The sequence below is a fragment of the Aulonocara sp. 'chitande type north' Nkhata Bay genome, linkage group LG1 (assembly GCF_057382095.1).
Source record: "Aulonocara sp. 'chitande type north' Nkhata Bay isolate Kocher_YH1m ecotype deep benthic linkage group LG1, A_spYH_male_GT1.1, whole genome shotgun sequence".
Classification (NCBI taxonomy): Eukaryota; Metazoa; Chordata; class Actinopteri; order Cichliformes; family Cichlidae; genus Aulonocara; species Aulonocara sp. 'chitande type north' Nkhata Bay.
In genome coordinates, this window is record NC_141344.1 from 26,400,293 (window position 1) to 26,427,860 (window position 27,568).

Below are 27,568 nucleotides of genomic sequence, written 5' to 3' on the forward strand. Positions count from 1 at the left end.
AACAAATAAAAAACTACACATTTTGATAAACTGCATTCCTTTATTCAGTTATTTCAAATTGCTTCAGATACCAGATTGATTGCCTAAAATAACAGTGTAATTAATATAATTTTTTGTTAATTACATTGAAGATTGTCACTGATTCAAGGCAATAAAACTGACAAAATATGTATTCTCATTTAGTTGAGATGGTAATACTATTTCTGTAATGACATTCATTCAATGGCCCCTAATGTACGTTTCACTCTATTACCCTCATATTTTTGAAATTTAGTTTTTAAATTAATATTCCATTTTTATGTAAATCATTGAACAGCATTTTTAAAGCTTCATTAGTTTGTTGTACTAATTTGACGTTGAGATGTGCTCCACTGACTGACCACATTGATGAATTTTTCAAGCGCCATAGGATTAAACTCTCACAACACAAAGTCAAGCAGGACTCCTTGAGTCTCCTTCAATATGACCGAAACGGCAAAGAAAAATAAATGAAGAGATAGTGATGTGCTAAATGGGTTCAAATGTATGTCGCAGTAAACCATTACAAGGTCACTGATACATTTAAATGCTCCAGAGAAGAGGGAAAGAGAGGAAGGATTGATTGAACAGATTCAACGTCCTGCTCTTCTCATTAGACTCATTTCTCAGATGCCTGGGGTTAATTACCACACACACACCTCACGCTGTTGTTCCACTTACATCATAATTACTGTGGCAAAGATTGAGAGCAATCTAAAGCTCGTGATATGAAGCCGGCCACCATCAACCAGCCATACACACACACATGGAGACATTAACAGATAATGCATATACATTATACAAACACACAGAATTCACAATCAGTATTTTCTGCCTGAATCCTCCCATATATTCCCAAATCCCTCACCCTCCCCAGGAGCCAGCTGTTTTTGGGATTGATTTCATTTATTTAATGACAGCTGTGCTAATGACCCTTTGCACATGGCTGATGGTGTCACCGACACCACAACATCTCAGGAATGAGGATTGGATGAGGGCCTGGAGAATAATGGCTGGGTGATATTGAAGAGGGCACAATAAAAAAGGGGGAGCACAACAGAGAAATGAGGGAAGCTGGAGACATGCATGCAGGCGATCTTTGTCTTTCTCAAACAAACAAGGGCACAGGATACAGCACAGAAATTAATAACCACTCTGTGGACTAATTCTGACAGTGTGACATAGATGAAAGAGACCCATGCACCTCTCATCAAAAGAGTGATGGCTGGTTAGCATGGCTCTAGTGATTATTTGTCTTCTGAAGGTGCCACGCATGGCAGATTTGGAGCAAGCAATTTTCGTTATTATTATTATTATTATTATTATAGGAATTACTGATGTCCTCAAGACAAAAGAAACATAAAATAAATGTGTGTGTATATATATATATATATATATATATATATATATATATATATATATATATATATATATATATATATATATTATATATATTAGGGGTGCAACGATACACAAAATTCACGGTTCGGTTCGGTTCGATACTTTGGTGTCACGGTTCGATATTTTTTCGATACAAAAAATGTTCATGCCTTTTTAATTTGTCATTTATTAAAATTATAAATATATATTTTAACTCAAAAGTACAGTTTTTAAATTTAACCCTAACCCTTGTGCGTGTTTTTTATTTTGACAGCGAATGCGCACCTGCGGACCACTTATGTGCAGCCCTGGTTATTTAGCTCGTCATATCGCAGCCACAGAAATTCTTTTGTCCATGAAACCATAAAGCTGCACTTTCTTTTTGCCTTATAGTCTGATTTGTCATAACTTCTCCGTTTTGTGGTAAGCTTTTCTTTGGCTGTCACTTCTTCACCCTGACCTGTCTTATTTGGCTCAGCAGAACTGAAATGCTTTTACACACGCACTCACATAAGCTCAGCGATTCTCTGCACGATCAACCTCTCACATGTTTAAGCTTGCTGCGGGAGATTTCACTTGTCATGTTTGCATAGTAAGCTAACGATTAATAAGACGATGTCAGAGGAATTGGTGCACAAATTATCATCACTCACAGATCAGTACTGTCGCTCTCTATACACAGTTCGCACGATTGCAAAGTGAAAGCAAAAAAACAAGCGCAAATTCAAACGAGATTTCAATATGTCACATATTGACAGTGGCTCACCGATGCCAATGACATAATTACCCAGCTACATTTCTGAAAGAATGCAAAAGCATTGACATATATTTTTCCTACAATAGCCCGACGGGCAGGGCAGAGATAGATTTTGGTAGCCCGACTGAAAAAATCGCTAGCTCCGGGACGTCGGGCTAGCGATATTGCAAGCCCTGTATCTGATTGAGGAATCACTCATCTTTGGAAAAGAGAGTTTATTACAGAGAGATGGCTCTTTCCAAAATAAAAGCTATACTATCCGCTTCTTCTGGGCTATATTCTCAGCAGCATAAGGAGAATCATGTGCTAACAGCTGTCTAAATGACTCGGCTAAAGTTAGTAGCATGCTTGCTTTTTTTGTCTGCTTCCACTTGTCTTTGCACTAGGATGATGTCGGCGTAAATGTGCAGTCATATTCGTCGTGTTCCCACTAGTGCTTTCAGGTTAATCTCGTTGAAATGACCTTAACGCCACAACACGGCAAATCTCCGTTAACGAGCTACCGCCGATCGCCCCGTGCATGGGGCTAGACAGCCAACACGTTAACGAGCTAACTGCGCTAGCACACTAGTTCACACCAATGTAATTGAGCATTGCGTGGCACATCCAACATACTGTTTTACTTTAGTCCATGACTCGCTTACCTTCAGGGTCATACGTCACATGAAAACCAAAATAATTCCAAACGCCAGATCTGAATGAGGGTAGGGGAGGTGCCCTGCACTCTTCCTTCTGACTATGCTGTCTGTGTGGAGCGCTCAGTGGATCTGCGCTGGACAGTGCAGCCTAGGCGGAGTAGTCGAACACAGATTCACTGAGCGCTCAACACAGACAGCATCGTCAGAAGGAAAATTGATAAAATAAATTACAAATGTTGTATTGTTCGATACATATACGTACCGAACCGAAAGCACTGTATCGAACGGTTCAATATCGATACGAATATCGTTGCACCCCTAATATGCTATGGGGAAGGAGAGATGCCATATTGACTATGTTTGTATGTTATTTGGACTGAAGAAGTGTTGTTGGACAAAGAGATGGAACATTGTCACAACAGAGGGGACTGCACAACCAGAAGGCAGCATCACAATTACTGAGGATAGCTATAAGTACCTTGAAAACTCATAGGCAAATGAGACCTATAAGGAGGTCACAGTGGAAACCGTGGGTTAACTTAGAGAGGTGATGACCAATTTTATGTAACCACTGATTGTGATTGTCCAATATTAGGCCCAGGTTAGAGTTGCAACTTAAGCAGGCTGGGCTGAGAACTGAGAAGATTTATTGAATTTATTGAATGTTTTGTCCTTTTCTTTCAAGTAATATGACTTCGAAAAACAAAGATCGGTTAGGATTTTTGGTAAAAACTGTCAGAAAAATCTCAGGGTGTTGTCAAGACAGGCTCTTGGCCATTTATAACAAGCATGTGCTGAAGTTTGATTCTTTGCTCTCTGGCTGTCATTTTATTGTGTTGGCCAGAGGGGCCGATGGCGCGATATGGCAGCCTCGCTTCTGTCAGTCTGCCCCAGGGCAGCTGTGGCTACAACTGTAGCTTGCTTCCACCAGTGTATGAATGTGAGAGTGAATGAATAGTGGTATTGTAAAGCGCTTTGGGTGCCTTGAAAAGCGCTATATAAATCCAATCCATTATTGTATCTTTGAGGAGGATCAAAAGTTTTTTTTTTTAACTCCTACTGCAGCCCCTCTCCTGAATGGCAAATAGCCTCTTTTGTGGTTTTTTATTGTTGTTATTGTTTTTGTTTTTATTTAGTGCCTTTTGCAGATGATGTGGTTTTACTGGCTTCACCAGGAGCTTGCTTCCAGCTTGCATTGGACTGGTTAGAATAGAGCTTTTCCTGTCAGACATGTCTTGGAAGCCCCAGGTTAGACCCAGGACATGTTGGACAGCTCTTCCTTGTTGTCCTGGGAATCCTTCAGATGAGTTGGAGGATTTAGCTCAGGAGAGGGAGTTATGGGCATCTCTGCAACCTGGCCTTAGTTAAGCAGGAGAAAATTAATACATTGTAATTTTGTTTGTTTTTTAAGCTATTTAACACTGACCTATGAATGAATGAACCAGTGGGTGAACCAGTGACGTGTCTACACATAATGGACAAGTTAGCTGAGTAACAATTTTAAATGGTATCTTTTGACACTTCAGTGATCAGTCATGGATTGGCCTCCCCAGAGCTTTGACTGAGGATAGCGGGCTCATCTTGAATGACAACAGAACAAAAAGCAGTCAAAATCCAAAGAAGAGCTTTGAATGTACCTAAAAAAAAAATGCCAAGAAAGCTTGCGTAAGACAGAAATCAGACACAGGAACAGAAAATGCATTCAACTTTCAAAATAAAAGACCATGTGGAGAATAGAGACCGGGCTTCTGAAAAGGTGATTTTAAGCTTTGCAATTAAAGAAACAAAACTGTATTAGATGTGCAACATCACAGACACTTAGCTGATGTATTTTGTAAGGCTAACAAGAGTGGAGCAACGTTATTAGTACTAGCCGACAGACCTTAGAGGGAAGTTGGTCATACTAAATAATGACATTTAAAAAAAAAAAAAAAATCATTTATCAATCATTGACTTTCAGGCTTGTTAGTTGCCTTATATTCTGTATTATAATGTTTGCAGGTTTCAATAAATAAGTGCAAAATATTAAAAAAAATATAAGGAGAGAATTTTCCACAATGCTGTCCTCTGATGTTTTTACAATCTTACACTCATTCAGCATGTGTACGCTGCAACATACAAACACATAGATGTGCTAACAGAGCACGCACTACTGCAATGCATATTTCAGCTTGCACAACTGAAATATTTACTCCTGTGTTCTCCCACTTTTGTTACATCCTTTTGAGCCATATTTTGATGCTTCCCTTGCTATATAATATGTACCCTTATGTTGAAAGAACTTTTAATGACCAAACAGTAGCGTCACACATACTACCACCACACTGTATGCCTTTGCTACATTTTAGAAATACTTGTACAAGTAACAGTTGCAGAGCATGTCATCTTAAATTATTTGCCAGTAGCTGTGCAGCTGCAATGTGTTCCCATCCATGCTTGAAGACTGCACTCTACAAATAAATGGAGATCAAGTGGTTTCCACCACCCCTGTACTACACAAACACTTCACACAAGTGGAATGCGCTGCTAGTGGCATATGGATAAAAATATGATGTCACAAAAAATGTATTTTTTCCATTGGTATTTATTTATCAAAACCAGAATTTTGATATGCAAGTAGCATACTAGTTGTTTGGGGTGGAAAGTTCAATCAGCAATGAGCACTGTGACCACTTCAAAGCACACAATCTTTCAAATGATACATTTACATCAAGCACTGAGCTGAGTACCGACAGTGTTCTTTTTCGACAGCATATGAACAGCACGGAAAATATCAACAGTGCAATACAGGAACAGTACAGTGTCTTGCATTCTTGCAATAATACATTTAATGCAAGCTTACACAATGGCAGGGCTGTGGGCCAGTATATTACAGACTGGATCTATCTTTATAGATGATTCCAGATAACATTAAAAACTGTGTCAAAGTTAAACGTAGGAAACTGTCAGTTGGTGAAATTCCACCTCCACATGGCCCTGACACTGTCCGTCAGAAATTGAGAATGCTCAACTAATAGGGCAGAAAACCAGGCGAGATGCTACTTGTCTTTCTCAGTGTGGTAAGTTTATTCCTAAAAATAAATTCAATGTAGAAACTGTTCATGACTTGTTTTCTTTCCCTTTTTTGTGCTGATTGTTAATTTTGGTGGTATCAAAGTACTACACTGATGACGCCTCCAGAAAATCTAGTGATAATGTTTGTATATCAGTGCTACACAACAGCTGCAGTATTTAATAATAAACACAAAAAAGGAGAAAACAATAAAACACATTTTGTAGACCTTCTAATATTATTCATTTAAAGATATGTCTACTAAATCTCTTATTGTAAAACCTGATTAATTCATAGTTTTTCACATTAATTCACAGTTTTTGTGATTATATATTCTAATATATCTATATCACTAAAGCACTTCTGGATGGATGCAAACTGCATTTCGTTGCCCTGTACCTGTGCATGTGCAATGACAATAAAGTTGAATTCTATTCTATTCTATTCTATTCTATTCTAATTAAAACACAAAGTGTGATTTTTTTTGTCTCATTCTTTTTACCACACACTACAATGTTAAAAAAAAGTTTATTCATTAAAGTGACACAACAGTCTTCCCTCCTCTGCCTTTCACAAACATTCAACTTGTGCCTTTCAAATTGAATACTGTCAACCCAAAGTAGTTTATAATCTGATCTGATCTGAAAAAAAAAACACAAGCACATTGGACCAAACAGCTGTAAAACCAATGAAATTCTCACCTTTCTGATCTGTAAATTTTTGTTTTATTGCTTGTTAAAAAACATAACAGGTTACTTTGATAAACTGTGTTGTGCTGGCATTTAGCTCCATAAATATAACTGAAACCTGATGTACAAGAGCAGCTCAAAAAGTTTACCACTGCAGACTGCTAATATCAGATGGATGAGAAATGAATTTGGCAGCAGAGCTCAAATGGCAATCCTTCTGAGTAATATTATAAATACTCATTTTCATGATAAAGATGCACAATTATTACATTACATATAGTTTTAAAATATAGATTTAAATAATGCATGTATCTAAGAAATTCATTTCTGCTTCAGATCAAAAGGCATACTAAACTAGACATTGCAAACACTTGCGTCACGGTATTTATTGGTGAACTACTCTGAAACACTTCTCTCTTTGAAGAATAAACTTTTTTTTAATGCTTAAACAAAGAAAATACCAGGATTATTCTTAGGTACGATTCTTTTGTATTTTTTTATTTGTTTGTTTGTGTGCTTCTTTTATTGTTTCATTTTAATGTACATGGGCTTAGTTAGCTAATAGAATTTTTTTTTTAAAATTCCATAAACACAGAAATATATAACAACAACATTAATGAGACACAAATACAGATATATTTTTGGTGTAGGATAAAAAAAATAATATGGAAGTGATGAAAGCGCTTTAATAATGCAAATAATTTCCTGTAGTGATCATAACAGAACAGGTGATCGTGCCAGTCAACCTTACATCCCTAAGCATGTCACCTTTTCTGTGGGGCAGGTTTTCATTTCTAGATCTGAGGATTTGAACAGTTTTAAATACAAATTAGTTAATCAATTTTTTTGTTTTTGTTTTTGGGAATGAATATTAGGTATAGTCAAAAATGCCTGTGAGCAGGTCCATAAAAATCCAGGCAGCTTCCAATGTGGGTGCTGTACACTCTGGAATTTCTGTTGATTTGATTAAATAAATCGTGCAAAGACTAAATATCATTTTCTTTTCCTTCACTAGTGTTGAGAGCTGGGTTTTCAACAGAAGTGGCAAAACACATTCTGTGCTTAAAATACTCTGGTAAAAGATGAAGTACTGATTCAACTCCTTTACTCAATTAAAAGTTAAAAAGAACTGAAAAGTACTCAAAGTAAGAAATATAATTCTAATGAATGTATACAACTGGAATATGTTATGAGCAGAGACAAAGAAGGAGATTTTTTTTTAAATACATTATCTCCGTTTTCTGCCTCCACATCTAAACAAGAAAATGAATAAACGAGTAATGAGCAGTCAGGAGTTAAAGTGAGATTCAGCAGCCGGGGGAACTCTAAAATGCTGTGACTCAGTGTGGGGAAAAGAATCATAACTCACAATAATTTATTTTTTGAGCTCCAGTTGATTTTCTTTGTATACAGGCTGTGATCAACTGACCTGCTGCTACTGCGCCAAGATTTGTGGATTTACGCAAATGAATACCACAAGATATAAGCAGACGTTTCATGAGTTGTGTTGGCAGATTTGTATCCCCTACTCTGACAATATATTGTTTATAAAGTCTTTATACTTAGACAGTATAAAGCTGGTATGAAGTTGGAATTCAGTGAATGAATTTTCAGCATTTGATTAAATTCAAATTCATCTCTGCTATACTTAGAACCACACTCTAACTGTGAACACCACAGCCATTGTGCACCAGTCACACGCTGCTATTCACTTTATATCCAGGACAGTGTGGCGAACTAACCTGCTTATTCTGCACTAAACTGCAAAACTGCAGATTAATTTCACGCAACCTTAAAAAAGTTAGTGTATACCTCAGTTTATTTTGTAGGATATTTCACAATATGAAAAACCATAACTTCACATCATGTACAAATTCAATATCTGATGTAAAAAATGAGAACATTACATGCCTCATTTTTTAATGCCACTGGGCAGTCCTTATCTTTAAATATAAACTCTCTTCTCCTTCCCATGCCCAGTTTTTCTTGCATCTTTCTCCATGAGTCCATGAAGTTAGCTGTCATTCTTTACTCTCCCTGGGAAATACAGCAGCTGTAGCTTTAGCAAGCAGACACAGAGTGCCACAAACTGCACACTAGTGGTTTTTGTGTTTGCTGATATTTTTTGTGCTGATAGGAATGTTGCATTTGAAATGACCTGTTACTTAAGAAAATGTTACTCCCTTTGTTCTCGCTCCTCTTCTGTAGCTATCTACATGCTGAAGTAACATGAGCATAACATTCTGGTGTTACGCCAAAAAACCCCCCAAAACCCCAAATATTTTAACCCCTGATTACGACATTATAAAGAATACATAAATCATGGTTTTGCCTCCTTCGTGTCTTTCATGTATTGGGTATCTCCTGGTGATTACTTTACACTTTTAGGATTGCTTTTCATGTGTTGGTGCACAGTGTTAAGTGAAAAGTATATTTTGAAAATGTGTATTTGTACTAAAATGTAGTGAGTAAACATAAAAAGTTGCCAGATACTTATGGTAAATGGCCTGCATTTGTATAGCGCTTTCCTAGTCCCTAAGGACCCCAAAGTGCTTCACACTACATTCAATCATTCACACACTGGCGATGGCAAGCTACATTGTAGCCACTGGCGCCCTCTGACCTCCACCAGTAGGCAAACACGGGGTTAGTATCTTGCCCAAGGATATTTGGCATGCAGCCAGGAGGCAGCCTGGGATCGAACCACCGACCTTCTGATTAGTGGCTGACCTGCTCTGCCACCTGAGCTACAGCCACCCCACTTAAGTAAAGACACCTGAAAATTCTACTTAAGTACAGTAACAAACTATTTGTGCTTCTTTGCTTCCCACATCTGGAGTCTGGTTACAACAGACCAGTTTGAGTTAACTTGTTTCCACAAAGCCTGAGGCCAGGAAAGATGCTTGTCATTTTTTTTCTTTTATTTTGAAAATTCATTGGGTTCACAGTGAAATTGTCCCCCAAGGTGAGCCTTATAAGTACAGACAAATGTTATAATTTCGTGAAATTCACTTCAGGGTATTAAGGAGAATATTTTGCAGAATCTGTTGAGTTTTAGGACAGTGTAATTGTGGTATAAGATAATTCAGTTTTAAATGTATTGCCATGTTCTCTGCGGCTTTTACTGTAAGAGATACCCCAACTTTATGTTCAAAAGCTGTGTAATGATATTGTCAAGATATTTCATATTTAAAAACCCTTGGCAGTGGTTTTCCACCCAGCTCTTTAGCAATTTAGTCATTCTGACATCTCTGCTATTAAACTACGGAGCGTGCCTACATAAGACTGATATAGATGTTACAGAGAGGTCAGGGTACTGACACAGCACAGCAAGTGTTTGGGGAGTGGTAAAATGTATAATTGTAAAAATCGTATCATATTATATATCATATAAAACTTTTTAGGATTAAAAAGGAATTATTGCATGAATATCACACAGATGAACCAGGAATAAGGAAATAATAATTTCTGTTAAATAAATTTGCCTTTTTCAAGTATCATCTCAGTGTTTTGGCTTTTTGTTAGTCCTCACTGTCAATTTTCCCTCACATAAAAGCTTGACTTTTATTCGATCTTTTAGCAATCCAAGAAAAACAAAACCCCGGATGAGTTCATCAAAAATGTCAGAAGATTCCTGAGAGAACCAACAGGCCAGTTCACTTAAAGCATGACTGAGCATGTGTTATTTTAACATTTACTCCTACATTTTATCAAAGGTTTCTATGAGTGTAAAAAAGAAACAGATTTAAATGTTTTTTTTAAATTTAAAAAAATCTGTAGCAGTGATTTAGATAATTTTTTATATTTGTAATATTTATAAAAAAAATATAACAATTCTAAATTTAAAAATTAATATTTTTATATTTTTAATTATTAATTTATTTTCGTATTGATAAAAAACAATAACAAGAACACACTTCCTGAAAGTACACTGTTTACAATTAGAAAAGTGTAGGAGTACTCAAGTAGATGTTAAGCAGTACTGCCTATGCTGGTTGTGCACTAAAAATATCACCTTATTAAATATAGTGTTTTAGTAATGTACAGCGGACGTTACCAGTTAAAATGCAGTCCTGCCAAAAGATGCAGTCCTGGCAGGTGGCAGCACCCTCTTCTCTCTCAGTCTGGTAAATTGTACAGACAGTTGTGCTAACTGGCACAGTTGTGCAATGCTTTGATGGTTAAACTGATGTAAAAAATAAGTGACCGTATGTTGGCCTTGAATGTGGCTGACAAATTTAAGTTGTGTAACCATATTCTGCACCATGTGATAGCATGGAAGAAACCAAAGATCCGCTGCTAAGACAGCTAGCCAAACTCAGCAAACTAATCCTACTGCTATGAATAAAGTCTTTGAGTTCCGTTAGTTTTATTGTCATTATTGCTTGATTGAGTTTTTTTTCCCTTATTACTCTAATATGCTTTTGAGTTCCTGATTTGCTTAGTCTTAACAGAGTTCTGCTGTTTTCAATTAGTCCCTGTTTTGGTTTATTTTTCTTCCCCAGTGTTCGTCTCTGCCTGAGTGTGTTACTTCCTGTTTTATTTTGATTTTTTTTTTTTGTGTGTGTGTGTAATTTCCAGCCCATGATGTCTGGTTCTGTTTACCTGTGCTCATTTTTCCCAACTGTGTCCACATAACCTAATTATTCCCAGTGTGTGTAAGAGTATGTAAAATAAAGTTCTGTGTTCCTTTGTTCATCGTCAAACTGTCTTCCTCCTTCTGTGCTCTCTGTCTGATTCTGATTTTATTTAGTCCATTTTTTTTTACATTATACTTCACACAACTCTTATGAAAAGTTTGATTTGTATAATTAACTCATTCACTGCCATTGACGTCTATAGCCGTCAATGGCAGTGAATGAGTCAATGGGTTTAACTCATTCACTGCCAATGGCTGGCAGTGAATGAGTTAACTGTAGTGTATAGTGTATAGTCCTGTGTTTGGGTCTGCTACCTTCACTGCAGTCAAAGAACAGTTTTGAACCCTCGAAGCTGTATATATACAGTACTCGTGGAAGTGAGTGAGTCACTCATATCTGTATATGACATTAAACAATCCACTCTGACTGAGTGAAACATTACGATTAAGGTCCAAGTGGAACCTTACACATATGAAGAAAACCCAGATTACAAATATCATGAAAACTTTTTTTTTCTATTTTGAGGGGAGAACTGAAGAAAGCTTGAGCAGTGTCTGCCCATAAATTCTCACTTTACAATTTGTTAATTGTAATTGTTGTAACTGACAATTTTTCAGCAATACATCACATATAGTTTTTTATATCTCTTCTGCAGTGTAAAACTCCTCAAAAGAAATTTGTCTAAATTCCAGTGATTATATATGTTTCTATTTTTCAGCTGGGTTTCTTGTCAAATTCTGCCTATTATACATGTATTGTTCACTCTAAAATAACTGCCAAGACACAGCGTGCAGTCCATTAACTTGTGGTAAGCCTCACATTAAAGTTGCATAATGGTAGATGGGTAGCATGACAAGAAATCTAATGTAGGCTTCTCTTCACTGCCGGATATAAAATGACTTTATGTAATATATCAGTACTAAGGGTGAAATGCCAGACTTTAAGGGAGATGGCCAACACATCTCCCAACAATGCACTCCATGAGTGTGTGTGTGTGTGTGTCTGTGTGTGTGTGTGTGTGTGTGAGTGTGTGTGCAATTGTGTCAGTTACAACTGTGAATTAGATATTACTTCACAGAAACTAACAAGCCTTGTTACTTTTCTTAACATGTTTGTTAAAGATACACATCTTAGTATTGCAGTTGTCATCCCACAGCTGGGTTAATTAATAAATATGTTCCAAAACATAAATGTCAACTAATCTACCTTTTTTATAAGGGAGATGAGAATAAATCCACACACTTTTTCCCCTTTATTCATCTAAAGGGTCAACTGCACGCTAGTCGCAAACTCCTGAAGGTCTCTTCTTTGTGGTACTTTTAGATTGAGGTCACTACGACACATTGTTTTCTCAAAGGCATCCATCAAAGCCATCTCCTTTAGCATTGATTGCCTTGGTTCATTAAGAAGCCCTCTGAAGAGCAGTGAAGACCATTGTTTCCCTTAGATCCCATTCTCTTTACGCAGACACCCACAACACCGCTACACATGTACACACATTGTACGTTTTCAAGCTATGTAGGTCTGAACTGATGACATTAATAGATGTGTTTTTTTTTTCAATTAGCAAAAATAGAAACACATTAATTTTTTTTAACTTACTGTATTTCTTCCCTTTTCTCACTCCAGGTCAGTCTATGCTGATCAAACCTTACAGAGTAGTGAAGCTGGGATGACTGGAAAGAAAGTGCATCAACAATTTCAGTGGCAACAGTAAATTTTATACTTTTGCAACAAGTCATATCCAAAACCTCTATTAAACCAAATATCATGCAAGGAAGGAAATATATACCCACTGAATTTAGAAACAAGTGTCTGATTGTTTTCATCCAAACTAAGACCTATTTTAAATCAATAGTGCCAGTGATGCTTGATTGCATTCTGTAAGAAGTACAATTGAATGGTGACTTCAATTCAACTCAAATCAATGCTATTTGTCGATCCAGGAAATTACATGTGTCGTGAAACCTGGGACCGTATCAAGACAGGAATATCCTGCCAATGCCATTTGTTTAAGAGGAAATTGTCTCCATTTTCAGGTCTCCTGATTTGTTAAGTTTTCAAGTTGACTTTTAAGACGTTAATATTCCTGCAACATCCAAGTAAGACTTTTTTCTGGAAAGATTTAAAAAAGAAATTAAGTCGAGTTTGACACAGGTTGTGAGAGAAGGAGAAAGGAAAAAAAAAAGACAATTTTGTTTGATTCACATCAGTAGAGCTTGTAGATTAAAGCCGCACTGACTGTGACTCTAATGTATGACTTTGAGAAAGGAGCTATGGGTCCTAAGTGTCATATTAGGTTTTGGCACAGCCAGGTTAGTATGACATAGCTCAAGGAGAAAGAAATGGGACTGGCAAAGATGAGCTAGAAAGTCGACTCAAATGTATCAGGTAGCTGGCAGAAGGATGTGTCTCAGAACATTGTCAAGGGGTGGGTATTTTTAGGACCAGCCACAGTTCGCTGGGACTTGCAGGATGGACTGTAGGGTAACTGCAAAAGATGAAGGAAAACCATGAAGCAGGTGAGGAAGACAGTGACAAGAGAGTCCAAACAATAATAAGTTGTCATTGAGAGAACCTTTGCTGTACGATAAACAATGACAGAGACATGAGCACAGCATGAATCCATCCAAGTCTTTAAATATGGTGATGATGCTGGAAGTCTTTGGTCTCGTAGTTTAGACTGAGCCAAAATATTTCCCTTGTCCACTAGTATTACTGCAATGATTTGATTCTCACAGTGAGGCTTGATCACAGGTATTTCAACACTTGCCTTAATTTTTACCTGAAAATGAAGAATGATCACTTTGTAATTACTACTAAAATACACAATTTGATAAGCCTAATTTTTACACACTGACAGCTTCTCATATTCCCTTTATTGTTTCAGTAGTATAAATTAGAGATGGACCGATCCGATATTACGTATCGGTATCGGTCCGATACTGACCTAAATTACTGGATCGGATATCGGAGAAAAATAAAAAATGTAATCCGATCCATTAAATATCACAAAATAACCTCACAAAACTTGCAACACACCGTAACTCACCTCAGAACGTTAGCACGTCGGAGCAGTATGCATCACGTGATAGAGCGGCTGTGGCATGCGGGACCTGTCGGTGGTCTGGATAGCATTTGGAGCTTCGCTAGCAACCCGGCATTTCATCTCCGACAAAGTTATCCCGAGAGAAGTAAAGCAAGTGTGTAAATCCATCTCTGAATGTTTGTAAAGCATTCCTGCGTTAAGCTTAACAAGCGACTGCCTCTTCTTGCTGCTACTTCAATCATGAAACTGCTTAAATATCAGCTGATCGGCTTTTCTGTCGCGAGTCCGTCTCTCTTGTTTGCTTTTGGCCCACTTTGCACCAGAAAGACGAAACCAGCGGCTGAACAACAGCAGCACGTTTAAGCTTGATAAGCTGTTGTTAGAATTTATTTAATATTACTTTCTACTCGAAGATCTTTTTCTACGTAGCTGACAGCTGGTAACTGTGCAGGGGCGGATCTAGCAAAGTTTAGCCAGGGGGGCCGATAGGGCATTAACAGGGAGAAGGGGGCACAAAGACATACTTTTCTTTCTTATTCTCATTTAAAATGTCGAGCTTTTAATAAATAATTATCTGACACACAAAGTTTTAATTTGATGCAAAATGAATAGAAGTCAATTACTGTATATAGTAACTATTAAGTCTAATATACCCTAGTAAGCTATAGTACTTTTTCCTTTGGGAAGGTACCATCTGTGCAGTCTGCAATTTTGTTGAAGAAAGATGTTGAATCTATTTAATATTTCTTGAAAAATAATTGATTTCTGTGCATTTTTTTTCACACTGCATCAAATTAAGGTTGATTACGTCGATTAAGCATCATGAGGTGGAGCGTGAGGGGTGGTTCCCTATTTTTTATTTATTTATTTTTGTTGCTGGGAGTTGGAACCCTATTAGTTAGGTTGCTTAATATTTACGCTAAGTACTCTTTAAAATACCAGAATAGGGAGGATGGTGTAGGTTTAAGTTTATTAGATTGATCAGTATTGCTGAACTATGAATTTTTTTTTTTGCATACAGGTATAACAGAATAGCTTTAGTGTAGTTGTTGTTTTAAACTTGAGTATGAACTACAAAATGCAGCAAGATATTTAAAAAAAACAGTTTTGTTGATTAAAAAACACTATATCGGATTCATATCGGTATCGGCAGATATCCAAATTTATGATATCGGTATCAGTATCGGACATAAAAAAGTGGTATCGTGCCATCTCTAGTATAAATATCACTCTTTGTTGTGGCTTTACATAATTATCTGTGATTTGAATACTTATAATAATAATTATAATAGTTCTGCATATTTCCATAGGCCAGAATCACTTACATCACTCTGGTCAGTTTTCAACATCGTAACTTAAGAACAGAAGGCAATATTGTGATCTACAGTCACTGCAGCTTAAAATTGCGGTGACTGTAGATCATCTGAGCTGTTAGGTTGGTGATGAGGCATCCATATTTTCCATATTCAAGAATGCATATTTTTGCAGCAAGTTATATAACCCTATATTATAAATTCAAAATTGACCCCAAGGGACTTTACAGTCTGCACTTCAAATGACATCCTCCTCAACTGGAATGAAGTTGAGGGTGTCATTAATGACCAAAGTGGGAATATGGATATAAATCACAGCTTTACTGATTAGTAAAGGCACACAAGGCACGAGGTAGTAATTCAAATTTATTATACTGTCAGTCTCTTTTCCCACCCAAATATTCTGCCATTATTAAATAGATTTTCACTTCCACCCTCGTGACAGACAGCTTTTTATTGCCACAAAGCCAAACATTGCTTTGCCTGGTCTGACCTCACGGCGTGTCTTTGGATCACCAAGATGCAGATGCCAAACGACTCTCAAAGTCAGCAGAGAAAGATTCTCAACTCATCAGTTTTGATTAAAAAAAACCCCAAACCCATCTCTTCTGTCTTTTATTTATAAATCTTGGCATCGCCTCAACAATATTTTTCTTTTAGCCCCACATTAACAGTTCCTTCATCTGCCTATTTTCACCTAAGCAGTATTTTCAGACTACCCGTCTTTTCTCTCTTAGCACAGCACTCAAGTCCCTGTTCAAACTACAGTCAATTCTCCTGCTGATTACTGGAATGCTATTCTCAGTGCTTTGAGTGTATGGGCTTTCAGCTCCTCTGCACCATGACTATAGAACCTGTTACCATCACACATCTGACCAATAAAACTACAGTGGAACCCCGACTTACGAATACCCCGTTTCACAAAAAAATTCAAGCTACGAAGGCACTGAACGGCAATATTTCTGTCCGTGTTACGGCAAAATGCCCGAGTAACGAAATCCGCTGGCTCTGATTGGCTGAGCCTACAATGCCCACAATGCCTTCCGAATCATGTGACAACCCCTTGGCTTCCGTACTTGCGCTTCGTTGTTCCACTTGAACAACGTATTGTTGTTCTAGTTAGCAATTAGCCTATAGCATATCGTTCAACATCGCCTCACACAAAACGCGCGATGGGTGCTTCGACTTACAAAAATTTTCGACTTACGAAAGACCCTCGGGAACGAATTAATTTCGTAAGTCGGGGTTCCAATGTATTACTGTTTTTGATATTCTATTTCACTGTGTCTGTTCTCCAAATGTTATAATAGAAAATATACTGTCAAGTCAAGACTGGAATGCAATAGAGTTTTGACTTTGTGTTGTTTTTTTGCAAAGAACAACAGATTCCTAAAACGGTGGAAAGACACTGCATTAGTTTTTATTTGTTTGTTGTTGTTGTTGTTATTATTATTGTTATTATTTTATTGCATTCTTCTACCTATGAAATTATTTGTACAATACTGAAAAGTTAGGCCAAGGTTTTGGTGGAAATCGAAAAACATCAACACAAAAGTGATGAATAATTGCTCTATGTTAAAAAAACAAAATAAAACAGCAGACATTTCACTTCAAATGCTTGACTGAGCAGCAAATATAAAGCTTAGTCACTTATGTCAGCTAGAAAGTAACACCTAATTAGAACATCTCAAATAACCAGTCAGCCAGGGTATCTCAGGTGTGTCATGGCACATGTGTACTTTATATTAAAGGTTCTATCTAATTAAACTGCCTTGGCTTAGGTTTTCATTCAATTTTCATTCATTCAAAACTTGCTGCGGCAAGCTCATATATCTCTGTGCATTTTTCTTTCTCATTTTCAGTTTCTGTTGCAAATACAATAACAAAACTTACGAGATATTATCACATAATTGTGTGTAAAGTGTATAAAGAAACTCTCCAGAATTCAGCAGTTCTCTGTCTTTTTCAGGCGTAGAAAACATGTGATTTCTGTAAACACAATCAGCTACAACAGAAGCAATTGGTGAATTTATTTTTAACTGTTATTAAATATAGCCATGTAATTTTATTGTATTATTATTTAATGGAAATAAGTAAAGGAAACTGATTTCTTTCAGTAGGGTAAAAGATTAAATAACTGAAATAAAAATATGTCCGGGACTTTCTGCATTGCTTCTTGACAGTAGCAACCTTGCACTTTGGAGTTTCCAATCTCCAGTTTTACTACAGCATATCTTATTTCAAACCTAAACTAACTTACCTCGTGTTAATTAAAGATCAATTGAAATCTATTAAAGTTGCACGGAAGTGATGCATATCTGAATACATAAATATGAACGTGTTAAAAAAAGACTTTTAGATTCACATATGGTCTGTTAGACCTGCAGGATCCGAGAAACTACTTATTGCACTATTTTGGTAGATACAAATATTTTTATTCATTCATTCATTAATATATATATATATATATATATATTTGCATCCCTTACATATATTCTGAGAAAGAACCTAAATATCAATCTTGTTGGCCAAGGGTACAAAGCACCTCAGCTCTGTCCCTCCTGAGGTTGGTCCATGTTTCAGTGCGCACCAGTAAATATGACCAGCTTGGCAGGTTCTTGTTTCCTTAGACAATACTGCTGGGGGAGTTCTTGCAGCTCTGCCATCACAAATATGGCAGTTACTTTTAAGAGTTGACAAGCTGTGACTGCTTCACCCATTAAATTGACCCTCATTCCATTTTTGAAGTTGAGCAGCAAACTGAGATTATGTGAGATTAATTGATTATTTGTCACTTTCATTTGAGTGTCAGCTTCTTCCTTTCACTTGTACTACAGGCTAACAGATAGTCTTCAACAACCAATAACTTGTCTAAAAATCAGTGCTTGGACATTTTCAGAAATAACTATTAGGAAGACCAAGACTTATTTTGCTGAGAATATATAACCTTGAATTATCTGAAAAAAAAAAAAATCATGCACCACAATCAAGTTCTGATTGTGCTCATTGTTGGTGGTTTTAGCAATGGACATGGGCACCATGATTGGTCTGTGGCTATGCAGCCCCATACACAACAGACTGTTGTAAGGTGTCACAAGGTATCAGAACATAGAATGCAATGCAATGCATTCACTTTTTCAGCAATTTGAGATACAGTAGCTCGTCAGATCACATGGGCCAGCCTCCACTATTCCTCCTTTGGACCGCTTTTGATAGACCACTACAGACTGGGAACAACTACAAGAGCTGCAGTTTTAAAAAATCATTTAAATACTTATGCTTGCCCAGTTTACCTGATTCTTAGACATTTTAGTGTAAACTTGCTCCCAAATATATCCCAACCTCTAACAGGTGCCCTGGTAGAGAGATAAAAAAAAAAGGTATTATTCGCTTCACCTATGGACGAAATTTAGTTGTTGCCGGCCCAAATGTTATCCAAATGCAGTGGAAGAAGCTACATATTTATACCATTCCGATGTCAGTAACAAAGCAATAAAACTTTCACATTTAGGCTTGTTGTGCACCTATACCAATGTTTGTAATACAGAGTGATCTGGAGGCACAATTTCTTCTCATTTCATATGAATTACAGTCATAATTACAATTACCCCTTCCTGGCTTTGAAGATTCAAAACAGAATATAAGAATGCACTAAAAAAAGTAATTACTCTTCACATCTGCAGTATATTGGAAAGGAATTTGGAGACTTGACTTGAAGTCAATTTTCTCCAAGTTTTCCCTGGATGTCTTTTTTTTATAATTTTTTCTGCATTTTACTTTGGAGGACAACTGAAATGTATGAAAACTTCTACAGCTTCCTCTATAGAACTTAAAATATGGAAAACTTGGAAGACAGGCTTCATATTCTGGTAGTGTGTTGTGCCTCATACTCATTATGTCTCTCAGACAATGCCCAAGAGCCTCATTTTGACCATTGTTGATGTGAACGGTGTCCCAAAACACACTGTAGGTATGCACACATTCAAATTGCAAAAATTTTGCATCTCTTCCTTGATGCTAATGTCACTTGAGGATTTGATATATATTCTGAATACAGTGATACCCAGATGTCAAAGTCAGTGCTTATTTTCATGTTTCAGTTGAGAAGCCAGCAGTCTTGGGAACACATAGTCATTAACATGCTGCTCAGTTATAATGCAATGTTTCCATTCATTGAATCTTTGCCTGCTTCAACTAGTCTCTGCTGCCTTCTTTTTGGTACTACTTTACTTTCTGTGTCTTCCTGTCCTGTCATAAGAGCATATAACATTTTAATACGTGTTGTTTTCAGTTTTTATTATTAGATATGATTGACGTCAGTGGCAAAATCAATAGGCAAAAATGTTACCAACACAACTCACAGATTTTCTTCAATTATGGCAGGATAATGGTGACAGCCTACATTTTTCTAATAACAAAAAAAAAAAGCAAAAATAAAACTGGCAACATGAGTTAGCTAAAGCCACATGCTAATACAATGGAGGACAGTTAAATTTTTTTGTAATCTTTTAAAGCTAAACTTGACTGTTCTTACTTTGTCACACACCAAAAACCCACTAATTTCATCCACAATTATCAGAAATCCACTCCCAGCTGCTCCTCGGGAGTACGTCTCTCTAATTAATGACTTAATTAAAAACACTTGTGGGATTATGAAAGGGGTCATTTTTGTCCCTATTTAATCAAATACATTCTATTTGGGTGCCTCAGAGAGCAGAGGAAGCAATGTAATACTTAAAGGAACACATTCAGCCAATAGTATATGTAATGTAATCACATTTGCTGATTTATGCAGTTTTTCAAGGACCTTATGTTTTTTATTATTTTTCAGCTGATGACACAAATGGAATTTTTTGAAAATACTCAATTAATTAGTATACAATTGCAGTACCCTGTGCGTGTCAAAGAGGCTGTCACCACATTTTAGACTGTGAGGATCACTGACTGTCTTCTAAGTCAGATTAAGTGTCTTGTTCCTGAAGAGAATCCAAGATTGTTCATGTCTCATGAGACACCTGAAAGAGAAAATAACTTTTCTCCATCTGAACTAAGACAAGTCACTTTGTTTTTATCAGTTCAATGTCGTTGCCCCAGTCTCTCATTGGCTAATCAATGAAACCCAAGAGGGCTCATCAGGCACCGAGGAATGTCAGCCAAAAGCCTTTGATCTGCTGACCTTCATCCGCAGTCCTCCAACAAATATACCACAGAGAGTGATCCATGTTTGCATGCTTTTAATGGGCCTCAGAGGGCCTTGTTGACAGTCCTTTAGTTCACAGAGGGTCAGTTCAGTCACTGTACAGTATAGCTTTGAAAACCTTTAGAACATCTCTCCAAAGAACCATGCATCATCATATGTGTGACAGTAAACTAAGAGGCTTATTAGTAATACATGATTAAGTGATTACTTGCTAATCAGTACAGTAAAATACTGATTATGCTGGAAATGGAGCATGGGTTAAATATGGAAAGATCTAACTCTAATTCCTTCAAGTGAGGCGTCAAGCTGCTAAGACACTCCAGTAACTGCAGAGACACACAACTGTTGTTGTTTTTCTTTTCTCTCTCTCTCCCTGTCTTCCCCTCTCTCTCTCGCCCTTTTTTTAATGGCTAGACAAAATTAAGAGATTAATTGTGACATTATGAGTGCAAAACATGTTTTTTGACTACATTCCATGTGAATGTGTCTGTGTGTGTACAGTATGTGCGTGTGTGTGTGTTCAGATGTTGTAATGGCATTCTGGCTGGAACTGAGAAACTGATGTGTTTCTCTGAGGCAACCATTTGTCTTAATCTGGGGTGACCTAAATCCTCGACATCTCCTGCTGTATAGTCTTTCCCTTTAAAACAGAATTTCACACTCCATCCTCCCATGTACCACCCTTCTCTTAACCACAATTGATGATTGTAACCTTTTAATGGTCCACCATATTCATTCATGGCAAAAGCACCTACAGTTTTGTCCATGGACAAGAACAAAAAAGAGGCATCTCCACAGCATGAAAATGTGGGGAGACAGGGTTTATTTGAGCATGTTACAAAAGGGTAATCTATTATCAGACTATGAGTCTGACATCCTGACACTGTGGGCAGATCTGATGTATAAATGAGAAAAATGAGGACAGTAGACACATTCCATGCACTCATTTGTGAATTGTAAAAAACAGTGAAATATTTATGTCAAATGAAAAACACTGTCAATAATAAGTGCAGGACAATTTTGTTCTTTTAAGCATTGTTTTCTTAATACTATTTATTAATTAATTCTCAGTACTGCAAAATAAACTCAGGATTAGAATCAAAAATGCATTAGAATAATTAGTAAATTTTCTTCATGCTCACATTAGTTAGATGATAATCCATTGCCATGGATGTCATTAAAAATTGTAACAATTTCATCTAAAATTGATAGAAAGATAATGGCCCTGGTATCATAAAATAGCATTTTATGAGAATGTGTCTACATTATAAAAACCTGAATATAATTTCTAAACAGATGGTCTTGCTAAGGCACCGTTCCTGTCAAATATGAATGACAGGGATGAAGTTCAACTAAATGCCCCTTGTTTCTGTTTTTAGTTTATGTTAATTCAGTTTGAACTGAGAATAGAGAACAGAATAGAGAATAGAGAAAATAGAGCCAACTATTTGTACAACCTTGTGTAAAATATAATGTTAAAAGTTAGGCTTTGTTATTATATGTGTGTTGCTGTGTGTCTTCCATATGTGGTTTTGGTGGGGCAGATATGGAAGATTATGTTAGGGTGAGATAATACAATAAGAGTACCTTAATAACTCACTGAAGTGGCCAGCAGGGCACTTTTTGGTATTTTGGACTAACCACAGTTTGCCCATATAGTGAACAGCATGTTTGAGCATATTGATGTTCATAAGTGCACTTCGTACAAGGACACCCTTGGCTTTAGGTTGATTATCGATCATGTAATTGTATCTTCAGTTCTGTGCCCATATGCTTTGAAGAGAGGAGGAGCTTTTAGTTTAACAATTGATATAGTTGGGTGATGGAAGGAGTACTTTAATGATCTTCCAAATCTCAATGCCATCCATTATGTGCAACATTGCACAGGCATAGCCTTTTGGATTGTCATAATGGGGAATGTGTTCCATCTTTAATTCCTGTGAAGGTCCATGCCAAGGTACTAGACAAAAGAGTCTGCCTGTTAGTCAAATCTTGGATTTGGGTGCAACATTGCCATTTTTCTCCTGTTAGCAAAAATCTACAAGTTAAAGTTCTGTTCCGGCTGTTGATACAGAAGGTGTTGGACACTGAGCAGGAAGTTTTTTGGATAAATGTAATTTAAATTGGATTAGCATTACAGTACTGACCAGGGGCACACTGCACCATCAGATACAGCACACTTTGATTTGCAGAAAATCTGCATAATCTTGGCTTCTTGCACAGGTGACACTTTCATGTGCATTAATCTGTGCCAGGGCATTGGCCACAGCTGTAGCTTCTGCGGGGCTTGAGAATTATCGTGTTTATGTGATATCTCGCATTTCAAATAGAAAAAAACTGCATACAGGTCAGATCTTAGGTGCACTTGCGATATTTTGTCATAATCAAAACAAATAGGCCATTTGAACCTCTGTTGCATCTGCATATGTTTTGAAGCAACACTTGACACTTGGAGGAAACTTTTTCTGAGTTTGACTAAGTGTGAATTACTGTATCTGTCAGTATCTATTTGTGGTGAAGGTGTGGTCTGCAGTTTTGCTGCAGAGGAGGGGTGGTGCAGTGAGTAAAGATGGTAGTGCCACAGAGTTTGGCAGGACAACTGAGTCCTATGTGGTAATCATGCTCTCCTTATTTCAGGGATACTGGGACCTAGAAGTGTGTGTGCACTGTAAACAAACACTCATTTTCCCTGCAAACGCGGTGTGTTCTGGGTCCTTCTATCATACTATTAGGTTTATTAGTAGCCTTTTTACAAAAGCCTGCACAGAACTTGTGATATAAAAACTTGTTTAAACTGTAAAGAGAGTCACAATGTTTCAAATAAAATAAAAGTGGGTACCACTTTACAATAAGGCTCCCCTTATAGATGCTAATAAATAGTTTATAGCTACATTATTAATTAATCTGTAAATGCTTTATAAACCATTATTAATGGTTTATTATGCATTAGTTAAGGGTGAGAAAGAGGAAAAAAACTGACCGGTTTCTTGCCAAATAGTGAGCCAAATGTGTTCACCTATATATTTCATCTAGAGTTGCTATATTAAACATTTCAGACTAAGTTACTATCCTGTAAGCACAATCAGCATTTGTAAACATATTTTTTATCATATAAAATTGTACTTCAGAAATGCATTATAAATATCCACAACTATCAATCGGAGCTTTGTTGTAAAGTGTAAAGCATAAAACCATTTATTAATGAATAATAAATATTTATAAATGCCAAATGGGAGCCTTATTGTAAAGTGTAAAGCATAACACCATTTATTAATGACTACTAAACATAAATGACAAAAGAGAGTTTTGTTGTAAAGTTTAAAACATGTCAACATTTATTAAGGACTAATAAACATTTATAAATGCCAAATGGGAGCCTTATTGTAAAGTGTAAAGCATAACACCATTTATTAATCACTAATAAACATTTATAAATGACAAAAGATAGCTTTGTCGTAAAGTTTAAAACATGTCAACATTTATTAATCACTAATAAACATTTATAATTGCCAAAAGTGAGTCTTAAATGTATAATGTCACCATTTATAACACTTAGACCTAAATTACAATCAGTGCTTGAAATAACATTTAACTACTGTCAAAAATGGCAATGTATTGTAAGAGTAACACATGTAACATTAAATGTGTTTTTTAAAACACCAAACAGTCACCCACTCCAAAAAAAGTTCATGCCAGACTGGTTCAAACTGGAAATATTTTTTGTATGTCCTTAAATAAGCGTCCCAGTGGTCCATCAGGGTGTTGCGCTCCAGTTCCTCCTTAAGAAAAGTCAGTTTCTCTCGCTCCTTGTTAAGAAGGGCAGTTGCAGTAGGGGCAGGATTAGAAGAAGAATCTAAAGAACAAACAATTATTAAATTACAATACTAAAATAATTTATAATCTAAACTTGGGAAACTCAAATAAAATATTGATTAAAAACGGTTACAACTTGAATTTATAAAAAGCCACTTTGTAAAAATTATGTTATATACACATGTGGTGGTTCAGACATTCCTAAAACAAGGCAAATAATTCTTATGTGTACTGCCTTACCAGGGTGTTTAATATAAATTTAATGATGCACATAAACAAAACTAAAAATATACAACTAAGTGATATCAATCGTTTGGAATAACCAATAGTAATAGAGCTATTCACATGTTATGTGATGTTAGTTAGCCACTGTAGCTAGCAGCCAAATGGCTCGGTAGCTAGCTAGCTAGCATTATACTCACCTTCATGTCTAACTGCTGACGTCGTTGGCTTAGTGCAATCTAGATCATCCAGTCTCTGCTTTTTGTATCTCTTCGAACGTGTGCTAACTGTGTAAGTCGCAGACGCACACAAATTTTTATCTTCTGCTCCATCCATGGCGCAGCAACTTGAACGAGCGCCTTCAGTGTGTCTGTTCGTGCCCCTTTGGCTTGACCTTCCAGAGCGCTCCACTGCCTGTCGCGCTCTGAGAGGAGGGGCTTTCCTTAATAAAGTTAACTGTGATTGGATGGTTGTATAAGCTCCTCTGCGTTTAAATTAAATTTGTTTTCCCTCCCTTTGGCAGCAGAACATATTTTTTTAGCATGAATCCAGCGGGTTAGATCTACATAACAAAGTCGGAGATACATTATAACAGGTGAGACAATCCTCTTTTTTGCGTGGGACTATTTTTGATTATAGGGCTTGTTTTATATAGCATGTGAAGTTCTTTAACTCTGAACCGATTTGCACTAGACTCCCATAGAGTATTTTACGGTGTTTCGAGGTGATAATAAAATAAATTACTCATTTTTTTCCACCAGAATGTCTTTGGGAATGAGATTGCGCGCCAGAATAGAAGGAAAACAAACTAAATATAAGGCACTAAGGCTCATTAAATGGCTGCAGAAGAAACACCTGCTAAAAAAGAAGCTTAGATGTCCTGTTTGTCACCATAAGATGAAAATGATTTCCGTGGTGAAGAAAGACCAATATATGTGGTATGTATAATGCATGATAATGTAGTGCATGTAGTAAATATAACAAAATATTTCGGTTATCAATGCAAGAGGGAGCATTAACCTCTTTTCATTATTATTTTCTTCATACTTAATTTTGTGATTATCTTTTCAATTAATGCTCTTGTTTAAGGGTCCATTTCTTTACTTAACTCATTGATATGTTCTCAGGTGCTGCAAAAGAGCAAGTCATAGGAAAGTTTCCAGAACAATTAGAACTGGCTCCCTCTTTGAGAAATCAAAAACATCTCTTTTCAGTTGGATGAAGTTCATTTACAGGTATATGTAGATGTAGACATTAATAGCAATGCACCTTTCATAATTGAACACCAATACGAGACTTGTGAAATAAAATTAGGGCCTCAGTAAGTAATAATTGCCTCAATTTCTATCACAGATTTTCACAAGGGCTCAGGCTCAGACAAATAGATATGATCGATGATGAAGTGGCTGGCAGCTCCAGAACACTAAGTAGCATGGCAAGACACATTCGACATGTTTGTATACGTGCAATTAAAAGACACAGAATAAACAATGGACACCGTCTTGGTGGTGACAGAGAATTTGTGGTTATAGATGAAAGCTGTCCCCGTCATCAGCGAAAGGTTGGTAAACTCTCAGACAGGTTTGTTAGAATCAATGCAGATCTGAATGTGTCCTCTAAACATGGAAACCTTTACCATAAGTAAAACAAATTAGTAGAAGCAACCATCTTTTTGAATGTTTCTTTGTAGATATTCTGTTTAATTTTATTCTTTTTGTTTTCAGTATGCACGTGGACGCTTTGGAAATGCATGGAAAAGGAAGAAATGGGTATTTGGAATGATGGGAATTAAAGACAAAAGGCGAAGGCTCGTGTTAAAACTTGTTGAAAAATGATCAAGGCGCCACCTTGTTCCTCTGATCAGACAGCATGTTAAGTTGGGTAGTGCCATTATCAGTGATGAGTGGAGAGCCTACAAGAATGTTTTGACAAACATAGGGTACAGACATTACACTGTAAATCACAGCAGGTGGTTTGTAGATCCTCAATCTGGCAGTCATACACAGCATATCGAAAGGGCTTGGATGACCATCAAAGGACATGTCCGTAGACTAAGAGGAAATCGCACTGAGAAGTTGCTGGAGGAACACCTGATGGTTCTTGAGTGGTCATCTTGGCTTGGTTCGCGACACCCTGATGGACCACTGGGACGCTTATTTAAGGACATACAAAAAATATTTCCAGTTTGAACCAGTCTGGCATGAACTTTTTTTGGAGTGGGTGACTGTTTGGTGTTTTAAAAAACACATTTAATTTTACATGTGTTACTCTTACAATACATTGCCATTTTTGACAGTAGTTAAATGTTATTTCAAGCACTGATTGTAATTTAGGTCTAAGTGTTATAAATGGTGACATTATACATTTAAGACTCACTTTTGGCAATTATAAATGTTTATTAGTGATTAATAAATGTTGACATGTTTTAAACTTTACGACAAAGCTATCTTTTGTCATTTATAAATGTTTATTAGTGATTAATAAATGTTGACATGTTTTAAACTTTACAACAAAACTCTCTTTTGTCATTTATGTTTAGTAGTCATTAATAAATGGTGTTATGCTTTACACTTTACAATAAGGCTCCCATTTGGCATTTATAAATATTTATTATTCATTAATAAATGGTTTTATGCTTTACACTTTACAACAAAGCTCCGATTGATAGTTGTGGATATTTATAATGCATTTCTGAAGTACAATTTTATGTGATAAAAAATATGTTTACAAATGCTGATTGTGCTTACAGGATAGTAACTTAGTCTGAAATGTTTAATATAGCAACTCTAGATGAAAT

At 36.5% G+C, this 27,568-nt stretch overlaps 1 long non-coding RNA gene across 3 annotated transcripts; it reads left to right on the forward strand.

The window, feature by feature from the left end:
• The first annotated feature begins 24,772 nt into the window (after positions 1-24,772).
• On the forward strand, positions 24,773-27,204 carry LOC147339189 (uncharacterized). 3 transcript variants are annotated; one of them, XR_015128905.1, is made up of 4 exons: positions 24,773-25,366; positions 25,533-25,709; positions 25,899-26,006; positions 26,496-27,204. It is a non-coding gene; the product is annotated as an uncharacterized LOC147339189 (long non-coding RNA). The 3 variants fall into 3 exon arrangements; XR_015128904.1 differs by lacking the exon at positions 26,496-27,204 and adding an exon at positions 26,125-26,403; XR_015128903.1 differs by lacking the exon at positions 26,496-27,204 and having other exon boundaries at positions 25,899-26,403.
• The last annotated feature ends 364 nt before the right edge of the window (positions 27,205-27,568 follow it).